This window comes from Halichoerus grypus, chromosome 9, assembly GCF_964656455.1.
Source record: "Halichoerus grypus chromosome 9, mHalGry1.hap1.1, whole genome shotgun sequence".
NCBI lineage: Eukaryota > Metazoa > Chordata > Mammalia > Carnivora > Phocidae > Halichoerus > Halichoerus grypus.
The window spans coordinates 107,416,766-107,427,802 of NC_135720.1; the positions used below are offsets into that span (position 1 = coordinate 107,416,766).

Below are 11,037 nucleotides of genomic sequence, written 5' to 3' on the forward strand. Positions count from 1 at the left end.
GAAGGCCACATGGTAGGAAGGTTGGGAGCACAGAGCATGGACACAATAGGGGAGCTCCCTTTCCTCTTGGGGGCCTCAGTTTCTCCATCTGCAGAAGGAAGACATAGGGACAAACTTCTGTTGAGAGAGGGAGCTTACCCTTCTTCATCAAGCACCACATCACTCCAACGGGTGTCTGTACAAGGGTGCATGTAGGGTTCCATTTGGTGGGAGCTTTCAGGTAGTAGAGAAAAAAGAGAGGAAGAAGAGGGGGGAAAAAAAGGAATAAAGATGGGAATGGAAGGAAAGAAAGCCCCGCTTAGATGTGCTCCATGTGCATGGATCGGGCAGAAGAGGCTGCAGTGAGCAGGCTCTTTGGCATGAGACAAATGCCTCTGTTTTATTATTTATATTGGGGGTATGGTTTACATACATAGTGTACAGTTCTAGGATTCTGACAAATCATAGTCATGGAACCATCAACACAACCCAGATATAGACAGACTTATCTCCCCACCCACCCAAATTCCCTCAATCAGTGATTTCTGTCCCAATAGTTTTGTCTGTTCCAGGATGTCAGATATATGGAATCATGCACTATGTTGCCTTTTTTTTTAAAATAGAGGCATAATTAGCTTTTTGAACCTGGGCTTTTTCAAGGTGCACTGGGGCTTTATCCATTTTTTTTTGTCCGTGCATTGGTCGTTTGTTCCTTTGTACTGTTGGTTAGTATTCCATTGCATGAAAATACTACAAGGGTGCCTGGGCAGTTCAGTCGGTTAAGGATCGACTGCTGAGTGTGGAGCTCGCTGCGGGGCTCAATCTCATGATCCAAAGATCTCTCTGGATCTCTCTCTCTTGATTTTGGCTCAGGTCATGATCTCAGGGTCATGGGACTGGGCCGTGTGTCAGGATCCATGTTCAGCACAGAGTCTGCTTCTCTTCCTCTTTCTCTCCCTCTCCCTCAGCCCCTCCCCACTGCTCACACACTCTCTCTCTCTCAAATAAATAAATAAAATCTTAAAAAAAAAGAAAGTACTACAGTTTGCTAGTGGAAGGACCTTTGGGTTGTTTCCGATTTTTGGCAATTACGAATAAGGGCATTATGAGCATTTGTGTCTGGGTCTTTGTGTGAATATAAAGTACACAAAGAATGCTTGCTGTTTGTATAGTTAGTGAGAAGTCAGGGGTGAGACATGGAGTAGGGCTTCAGCTGGTGGTATTGAGCTCACTGGATGGTGGAGGGGACAGAACAAACGTGCAATTAAAGGGTTAGGCAACTCACAAGAGCACATACCACGTGGAAGATGAGCCTCCAGAGAGGACATTGAGACTATCCTGTCACCGCGGGACATGGTCAACAGGATGCACAGATCCCTCCACTGCCCTCCTGGGGGCAAAGGCTGGTGGCACAAATCTGCTGTGACCTCTGACTTCCTCATTGCCCATTTGCTTCAACAGTCACGAACAAATTTCCATCTTATCTTACCCAAGTACACTTTATTGTAAAAATATTCAAATACAGGATACTCAGTAAAATGTGAAAGTCCCCCTTCACATCCCTGTCACACATGCCCTACCCAGACTTGGCTCCTGTGAGCATGTGATCCTTACCCACATTCTTTCCTGTTTTTATACACACACACACACATACACACACACACCCAGTATCTATGGATATGACTTTACCTCTGTATCTTTTTAACTTATAATAATGAGGTACTATGATGTGTCACTCAGTAGCTTGATTTCTGGGGGGCCTAAACATGGCTTGGCAATCTGATCCATGCATTCTGATCTGCTTCATTCTTTGTAACCTGCCACACAGTACGAGAGATGATACATCATTTATTTTCTTGCTTTCTTATTCATGGCTAGTTTAATTTATTTTGAAGTTTCACTGTTACATAAAACATTGTGACAAACAACCTTTTATATACGGCTTTGTGCGCACATGATTCTCTTCTCTCACACAAACCCTAGAAATGATTAACTTGTTTGCAGGAAAGGGAAGGACATTTAATATTTTGATAAATCTGGACAAATTGATTTCCTAAAAGGATGCACTCATTTATATTCCTATCAATTTTCTCACAACCTTATCACCACTGGAAATGACCAATCTTTGAAATTTTTATTAACTTAATGGGTGAAAAATGATCCTCCCCCCATTGTTTTAATTTGCATTTTCCCATTTACTGATAAAATGGATCCTGTCTTGTACATATGAATTTTCTCTGGGTGTTTCTTTGGATTGTAGTTTCTACCTTTTCTGTTTCTTCCATTGAGCATTGTCCTTTTCTTATTAATTTTATGTTCTTTATACATCCCGGATATTAATCTTTGTATAACATGTATTATTTTCTCTATCTTGTCACTTAAAAAATATTGTTTATGGTGTTCTTTATCATACATATTGTTAAAAAAATGAAATTCAACTGAGTGTATTTAAAGATATTGGCTTTATTCAGTGATTCATGAATTGGGCAGCATCCCATCTAGTAGCTGGAAAGGTGTTCCAAGGAGCTGTACAAAATGTACAAAATGCTTTTATAGGCAGAAAGGGGCAGAAATAAGAAGTGTTTAGCAAGGAGTGTTTCAGGCAAGGTCACCTTTCACTAGCGGAAAGCAGGGCTCTATCAAGTAGTGTTCACCAGCCCTGACCAAGTAACTCCATATTGACTGGTTCCCAGGAGGGGCGGAAGCTGCAGTTGGGTTAGGTATTAAGTCTTGGTTTGCTGATGGGGCTTAGCACAGTGACTCCATTTTGGATCTGTTGTTTCTGTTTTAACAACAAAAATTGTTTTTTTAAGTAAGAAATCTGTCAGTGTTTTTCTTCCTGGCTTCTGTGGCAGTGGGGTGGGGGGGGCAGCTGTTGTGGGGAGGGGTGTGCAGTCCTCTGGGGAAAGGGTGGGTGAGCAGAAGACTGAAGCCTGTGAAGACCCATTTCCTCAGGGAAGGTTTCATCTGTGAAAATACCAACAGTTGCAGGGAGCACTGCGTTTCCCATCAGCGGGCCTGAGCTTGCCTGTTGGAGCCCAGCCAGGGTGAGGGTGAAGCCAGACCTGTTGTCCTGGGCTGAGTCTTGCCTTGTGCTAGTGACTGGAATATCACAGAGATTTGCTGAGACTCCCTCCTTTGTGCTTCTTCTTGGGGCTGGCACCCGCCACTTTCCTTCAGGGTCCAGTCTCTCTCCCCAGCAGCCTGGAATACAAGGCCTCAGGTCAGGGGCCCTGCAGGGCGGGCGGGGGGGGAGGGAGCAATCAGCTGTGTGCCCAAAGCTGGAACATGCCTCCTGGTTGGCCCTCTGGTTGCAGAGCTACTTCTCCTTGCCCCACCTCTCCCATCCCCAACATTCTATCCTGCCCTTTTCCCCAACCCCTCATCTCCTGTCAAGGGCAAAGGCCTCCTTTGGGGAAGTGGGAAGCACGGGGTAATGGGCTCTATTGGAATAGGGAAGGAGCGAAGAGGAGCCAGGAGAACCTCTCCCCTAAGGGGCATGGATGGTCTCTGGGTCCTGAGAGGCATCACCTTCCCCGCCCCCCCCCCCCCCACAGCAGTCACAGGAAACTGAGATGCTCTTGGCTCCCCTGGTCCCAGCTTTCACCTCCCCGTTTGGGCGGGGCAGGAGCGCTGGGTGGGCAGGGGAGGAGCCGAAAAGTCCCTGGAGGAAACTGTGGTCAACTCAGCACTGTCCCACTCTTTCTTCTCTCTCTCTGCACACTGTCTCTCTGCAAACTGTCATTTCCTGGGTGTTGGTTTTACCCCTCTTCCCCAGAAGGATGGGCTAAAGACAGATGACAGAAGCAGAAGGTCATTTGGGTCCTGACCACAGTCCTAAGTCCCATTCGGCCCCATAGGCCTTGCATCCAGTAAGTGGTGGGCCAGGTTTGTGTGTCCACCCTGGGAGGTTTTGTGGGTGCTGGAGGTGAAGGAAGATGGGAGGTGCAGGGAGAGTCTCGGGCAAAGGTGGGGAGAGGAGAGCTGAGAGCAGAGAGAGGAGAGCGTGCCAGGCCGGGGTCCTCAGAGGGGCTGGTGGGAGAGGAAGGGGCTGGCTCAGGTGGGCAGAAGCAACCTCAGTGCTGCACCCCTCCACCCCACGCCCGTACCTTAGTTCCCTCTGTGGCCCGACCTCCTGAGGCTTGTGACATGTCACTTGAAAAAATAAGTAGATGAAAGAATCTAACAGATTTTCCTTTAGTGAATTTCAGAGGTTTTAGAATCAGGAAAATGTTGATGTTTATACATAATTTACAAAGGAAAGAGAAAAAAACCCCAAGAAACCTGGTGTGATATTTGTGAGATTCTAGACGCAGCCCTCGCAGAGATCCGCCAACCGGTGTCAAGTCCAGGGCCTCCTAGAGACCTGAGCGTGTTGTTGAGACTGTGGATTCGATGGTGGCTTCATTTGCATCTGATGACACCCAGGTGGAACCCTTGGGTGTATCAGTCATCGGGGCCGCTGAGGGGGGGGGCCCCGGTGGGGGTAAGTCAGCCCTTGGAAGGGGTTGCATTTTTCTCATCAGTGGCCCTCAAAGAGTGCTTTATTGTAATCTCTCCATGGGAATGGTGTCTGGTAGGGGGGGCGGGGAGGAGGCATTTGTCTAATTTCCAGAGAGGAGCAGGATGTGTCTGTGGCAGACACGGTCACTGGAGCTCGGAGTCCAGGTACTCCACTCGACTTCTTTATTTTTAACTCACTGTATTCTTAATGAGGAAGTATTTTAAAATAAATTGCAGATATCCTGACATTTCACCCTTAAATAATTCAGTATGCAGCTCTGAAAAAAAAAAAAAAGAGCTTCTTGCTACATAGCAAATTAACATTATCATAACCAATGCAATTAAACACCATTTAATAGACTGTACTACCCAGTCCATATGAGCAGAAATTCTGGTGTGTGCAAGCGAGACCGCCGATTTCCCCAGAATGCCCCTCCTTGGGCCTGGTGTAGAGCCTGGTCCTCGAAGGAGCCCAGAAGGGAGGCTGAGGACTACAAAAAAAGGAGGTGGATTTCTGAGGAAAAGATCCCAAGCCTGGGAGCCTGAATTGTCCCTGGGTACCAGCATGCTGCCAGACTCTTAGGGGTGAGTGGAGATGGGACAGGGGCTTCAGCCCCTTCCTGGGACCTTGTGTCCTCGCTAGGGAGCACATGAGGTTTTGGCTACTCCAAAGACTAATGTGATTCCATAGCAAAGCTCCTCATTAAGATGCGTGTTTTTTCCATACCACCAAGCAATTAATGCAATTCTTCACGGACACTGACTGGGTGTTCCACAAATGGAACTTCGTCCTGACACTATTGACCTGGGGTCAGCACCAGATCCCGCAGGTTAAGGGCTAGGTCCCAAAAGACTGCTCCCACTACAGACCCCAGTCACAAGTCCCAGGTTGTCACCTGTGCTTCTAACCAGCTACAAATCGGGGGTTCCCACGACCCCTTCCTCGGGCTCCACTAATTTGTAGAGTGGCTCACAGAACTCAGAAAACTTGTTGACTCACTAGATTACTGGTTTATTACAAAGGATTACCAGTTTATTACAAAGGATATTAAAGGGTATGAGGCAACAGTCAGAGGAAGCAATGCATAAGGCGAGTTTCAGAGTGCAGGAGCTTCTGTCCCAGGGTTCCTTGGGGCCTGGTACAGGGGTACGTGGAAGCATTCTGGTTCCCCAGTGTGGATGTGCCACAAGCCCCGTCCTTCCTTGGATTTTTTGGAGGCTCCCTTACATAAGCACCATTGATTAAATCGCTGGTCATTGGTGATTGATTAAACTTTCAGCCCCTCTCCCCTCCTGGGAAATCAGGGGATGGGATTAGAAGTTCCAACTCTCTAACCACAGTTGGTTCCCCTGGCAACCAGCCCCCATCCTTAGGGGGTTTCCAAACGTCAGCACATTAACATAAACTCAGAGGTGGTGGCAAGGGGCTTGTTATGAATAAACAAGTCACCCATGTCACCTTTATGGCTCTGAAGCCATTTTGGGAACTGGAGACAGAGACCAAATATGACAAAAGATGCTTCCATCTCAGGAGCAAAAGAGGCTTTGATTGGGACACCCGGGTGGCTCAGTCGGTTAAGTGTCCGACTCTTGATCTCAGCTCAGGTCTTCATCTTGGGGTCCTGAGTTCAGGCCCCATGTTGGGCTCCATGCTGGGTGTGGAGCCTACTTTAAAAAAAAAAAAAAAAAAGAGGCTTTGATCGCTCAGGAGATTCCAAGGATTTTAGCAGCTGTGAGCAGGAACCGGGGATGAAGACCACAATAAACATGTATTATAAATTGCAATATCACACTCATCCTTGCTGGGCTCCCTCTGCCACTCTCCGGTGCCCACCAGCGTCCCGCTTCTCCCATCCCCTCCCCAGCCACCTCCTGTCCAACTTTGTTCCCATACCATTGCTCCTTCCCTCTGTCCGCACTGGAATCGTCTATAGGGGACCCTCCACCTATAGACCCTGAGGTCAAGGGCTGCTGGCTCCTTCTGTCTGTTTGTATCTCATGGTGCTCTGTCCCTGGCAACCCAGCCAGGTGCAAGAAAGTTCATCTCATGCCCATCGGCTTAGCATCCTGTGGAAGGGGCTTTAGAACTCGTCTTCATCCCCTTTGTTTTCCAGAGAAAAACAGAAGTTCAGAGAGGGGTAATGACCTGCCTAAGCTTACACAGGGCTGAGCTGAGACAATTAATCGGGGTCTTATTTCCAAGCCTTGCTCACCCTGTGCCTCTCTGCTCACTGGGCTTATGTGCAGTGCCCTTCCCTGCTTAGAACAGCACCGATGGGGGTTTCTGGGCATCCAGGGGCCAATGGGAGAACTGAGGATAAAAGGGAGATGATGGAGAAAATAGGGCAAAGTGGAGAAGTTGGTTCCCTGGAGATCAAATGTGGGAATGCAGGACAGTTTTAGAATTTGAAGAAAACTTAGGCTGGCTCAGGTGGAGGAGCGTGTGACTCTTGGTCTCAGGATCGTGAGTTCGAGCCCCATGTTGGGTGTAGAGATTACTTAAATAAATAAAACTTTAAGAAACAAAATAAAACAAACAAAAAAGAATTTGAAGAAAACTTAGGAAACAATATATAATCACATAATTTTATAATTTGCAAGGCTTGTCCATTTGCATTGTTTATCTAAGTCCTCCCAATAGCGTGGTGGTAATATTTATCTCCCTACAGGTGAGGAAACCAGTCTGGAGAAGGTCAATGACCTACTGAAAGTGACAGGTGGCTTTACTGGCATCTGGGCTCCTGAGTTCCATCAGGATTTTCCACTGCATGTTCCACCTGCAATCAGAGCAGGAATCCAGGAGGGAGAGGTCAGGCACTGCGTCAGAACAGCACCCAGATGCAGAGGCAACCCCTTTCCCATCCCATTACACTGGTTTGGTCACCACAGCCTCCCAGCAAGGAAGAAGGCTACCCCTGGCCACTGCTGGCCTGAAGAGAGTTGTCAGTGAATATGCATGTGTTTTGGGCCTAGGTTGGTCAGTTTCTTCACCCTGATTCTCTCCTGTGTTCCCCTTTGCTGTCCTCCAAGAAGAGGAGCCAACTCCCTGTAGGCTCTCTGTGCCTTCAGCTGAGGTTAGCTCTGAGTTGCCCCTGCTGTGGAACAGGTGAGTCCTCTTCCTACTACACGTCATTCCCTCTTAAAGCTCAGCATTTGTTCATTGTGTCCTCCATATATCTGATGCTACTTAGTAATCCAATATATATCATCCTACTTAGTAATCCAAATAGCTTGGCTATTATCAGTTCTCCCTTTACTGCTGAGGAGCTTGGGCATAGAGACCTGAAGAACATTCTCCAAATTCACTGAGCCAGTAGGGGAGAAGGAGAAGGAATCCTTGCTGTGTACTGGCAGAAGGTTTAGCAATATTGCCACTTGCAGTAATGTGGAAAGTAGAAAAAATACGTAATGAACTGGGTGGTATAGCTAAGGTCTCCGGGTGAAGTGTTGAGGTTGCTGCCTGGTTTCCTCTTGCGGCTTATTGGAAACTGTGAGTGCAGGGAGGTAAACTATAGGCAGGACTATTCAACACAAAGGAGCTGGATCCTGATGGCTTTGAAAATTCTCAGGATCTCCACACAGTGAATGATGCTGAAGTGAAACCCAGGACGCTTTCAGGAAAATATGGTCTAAAGATGAAACCAAGGGTGGCTGTGGAATCCCTTGTTAGGACCTGAGAAAGATAAAGGTAATGCTTTAGACAAAAGCCCCCTAAGGAGCTTGAGGGTGTGTGCCTCATGGATTCCTTCAATGAAACTCAAGGGCTTCTATGATGCTAAAAGATATGACCCCTCAGCTTCTCAGCAGAAGCCCAACGTAGGGAAGAGACCTTATCTTGAAGAGATTTGTGAGTATGGCTTAATGGATTTCCATAAGATTCACAGGAGACCCACACATTTTTTAGAGAGCGATATTCACAAGACAGCTTGGACTGAAAGGAACAGAGTATAAAATTTTAAAAAAGGCCTTTGTATCCTCCCAAGTCTACTGGAAGGAATCAGGTTGAGAACACTGTGAAGATGTACATACAGGCTGCCTTTCATGGAAAGTGAAGGATGCCTCAGAGTGCAGACCTAGGAGCCCAGCATGAGGGGCCAAGAGCCACGATGAATCATCCCCAGGTAGAAGCAGGACAGAGTCCGAATCAAGGAATTTCCAACATCTGTCCAGCAGAGCTCCAGTTTTTCCATGGATCAGTGCTCTGTTGGCTTCCCAGGGATATCTCTCGTGCTATCCCAGGCCTGTATCACCATTGTATGTTGGGTTTGTATCTGGCAGATAACTCATCTCTTCTGCCCACAGGTCTTCATGTGAGAACTAACTGCACACAAGGAGCTGTATGTAAGGAACTGCACTGAAGGAGCCTCATCCATACCTGGGCCTGATTTAAGCAACAATCTTTTGGACCTTTAAGCGACAAACTTCTGGACCAATTTGCCGATGCCATATTCAAGTGAGATTTGCGGAGGCTTTTGGAGGGGATTGTGTGTATCTTTCTTCTCTCCATTTCTTTATCTTTCATTTTTACCTTTTGACTCCCTTCACCCGTGAGTGTATTTTGGATGAGTGTATTTTGAATGTGGGAGAAACCTCAATAATTTGTGGCCAGATGAGGTACTGCAGGGGTTCCATATCTCTTCCTTCAAGAGATGGAGCCCCATCCCTCTCCCTTTGAGTATGGGCTGGCTCCAGCGACCAGCTTCTGATGAAGTGTGTGTGACTTCGGAGACTAGGTTATGAAAGGCACTGTGACTTCCTCCTCAGTCTCTCTTGGATCAGTCACTCTGGGGAAGTTAGCTCCCACATCATGAAGTAAAGTCCACATAGTGAGAAACTGAGACCTCGTCCTGGCAACCATGTGGGTAAACCATCTTGGAAGTGGTCTGATTGTCAAGCTTTCTGATGACCCATTTCTTGCTGACGTCCTGACTGCAATGCATGAGAGATTCTGAATCATGAACACCAGTTAAGATGTTCCCAAATTTCTGACTCCCCCCTCCAGACCTATCTTTGAGATAATAAATATGTCATTTGTTGTTTTATGCTACTAACTTTTCAGGTAACTTATTACACAGCATCAAATGAGTTGGGAGGAACATGACAAGATTTTGTTGTTATTGTTGTAAGCCAAGGGAAAAAAAGCATTTCAAGAAGGGAGGAGTGGTGAGTCATATCCAATGCTGCTCATCTTTCCAATATGATGAGTTTTGAGGACTGACCTCTGGAGTTAGTCACTGGAGACTGGGGGAAGATGTTTCAGGGAGTGGTACAAACAAAGGCCTGATTGGAGTGGGTTCAAAAGACAACAAAAAGAAAGATATTGGGGGCTGAGAAAAACTCCTTTTATGGGTTTTGTCATAAAGGGCAATAAAATGTGGAGCAGTAGGTGGAGGTGCTGTGGGGTCAAGAGAGAGTTTTTAATACATCATAACCCATTTATATTCTGGTTGTCATGACACATGAGAGGGGGGCAAACTTCTGGAGCAATTCTCTTATGTAGGACAAGAGAAGATGGGATGGGTCCTATGTGGAGAGTTTGGCCTGTGATGGGAAAAGGGAGAAGAGAGTGCACTTGGGGTACAGAAGGGGGGTGATTGATGGGTGCAGTTGGACCAAATAGGCCTTGTTGTTCTCAGTGAGTTCAGATGCAAGGGCACCAGCTGAGGGTGAAGAGAGGACACTGGAGTTTGAGGGGCCAGAGGGCGGTGTGAACTAGAGGTCTAGAATGGAGACCACTTGTGTACAGGGAGACACTTCGCATGATAGGTTGGTTTCCTCCAGCCATGTTCAGCTTTAGGACAAGATGCAGGATGGAGCAATGGAAAGCTGGATACAACCAGGGCTGGAGTTGTGCCAGGGGAGTTCAATGAAAGCAGAGGGGGAAAAGGAACTGAAACTGTGTGCCAAAGAGTGATTGTAAGGATGGGCCATGGAATCCAAGGGAAAGGAAAGCATGAGTGAGTTGAGGGAGGGGAACAAAATGGCAGGACTAGTGGATCAGGGATCCCAGTAGTGTTGAAAAGGCACTGTGTTCAGGTCAGTAGGCTTGAGTTAGAGAGACAGGTGGTGGCTGGAAGGTGGGTGCTCCAAGTTGAGACCAAGGAGGGGAGCTGCTATTCCTGCTGACCATCTGAATGGGTGGCCAAGGCAGGGAAAGGGATGTCATCATTGTGGGAGAGGAGGTCAGGAACTGGGAGGCCAGGGATTTGGAAAGATCATCTATGAGTCCAAGTGGGCCCCAGCTCACCAAGGATGATGACAAGAGCCATGGGAGTGACCATGAGCCAGGGGTTAAGGCCAATGAGAAGAAAGAGGGAGACTCCAGATTGTATAGGAGATGTGATAATAATGAGGTCTATGGTATAGTCTGATGGCAGGAAATCAAATCGTGGAGCTGCTTTAGGGAGGGTAAGAAGAAAGGAAGTGGCAATGAGGAGTGAAGAAGACACCCCTCCCACCTCAGGCCTTGTGGTGAAGGAAAGTGAAATGCCCCCAACTACAGAGAGAGCAGTGTTCTCAGAAGAGAGGCAGATTTTAGTGAACATAGGAAGGTGA

The 11,037-nt window shown here is 47.3% G+C and overlaps 1 long non-coding RNA gene across 1 annotated transcript in view; it reads left to right on the top strand.

Annotated features, from left to right (window-relative positions):
- The window catches only part of LOC144379084 (uncharacterized), a 45,227-nt gene that overhangs the window by 18,658 nt on the left and 15,532 nt on the right, over window positions 1–11,037 (top strand). Inside the window, exon 2 of the long non-coding RNA XR_013441266.1 lies at window positions 8,785–8,935. This is a non-coding gene — a long non-coding RNA (uncharacterized LOC144379084). The remainder of the gene's footprint in view (window positions 1–8,784; window positions 8,936–11,037) is intronic.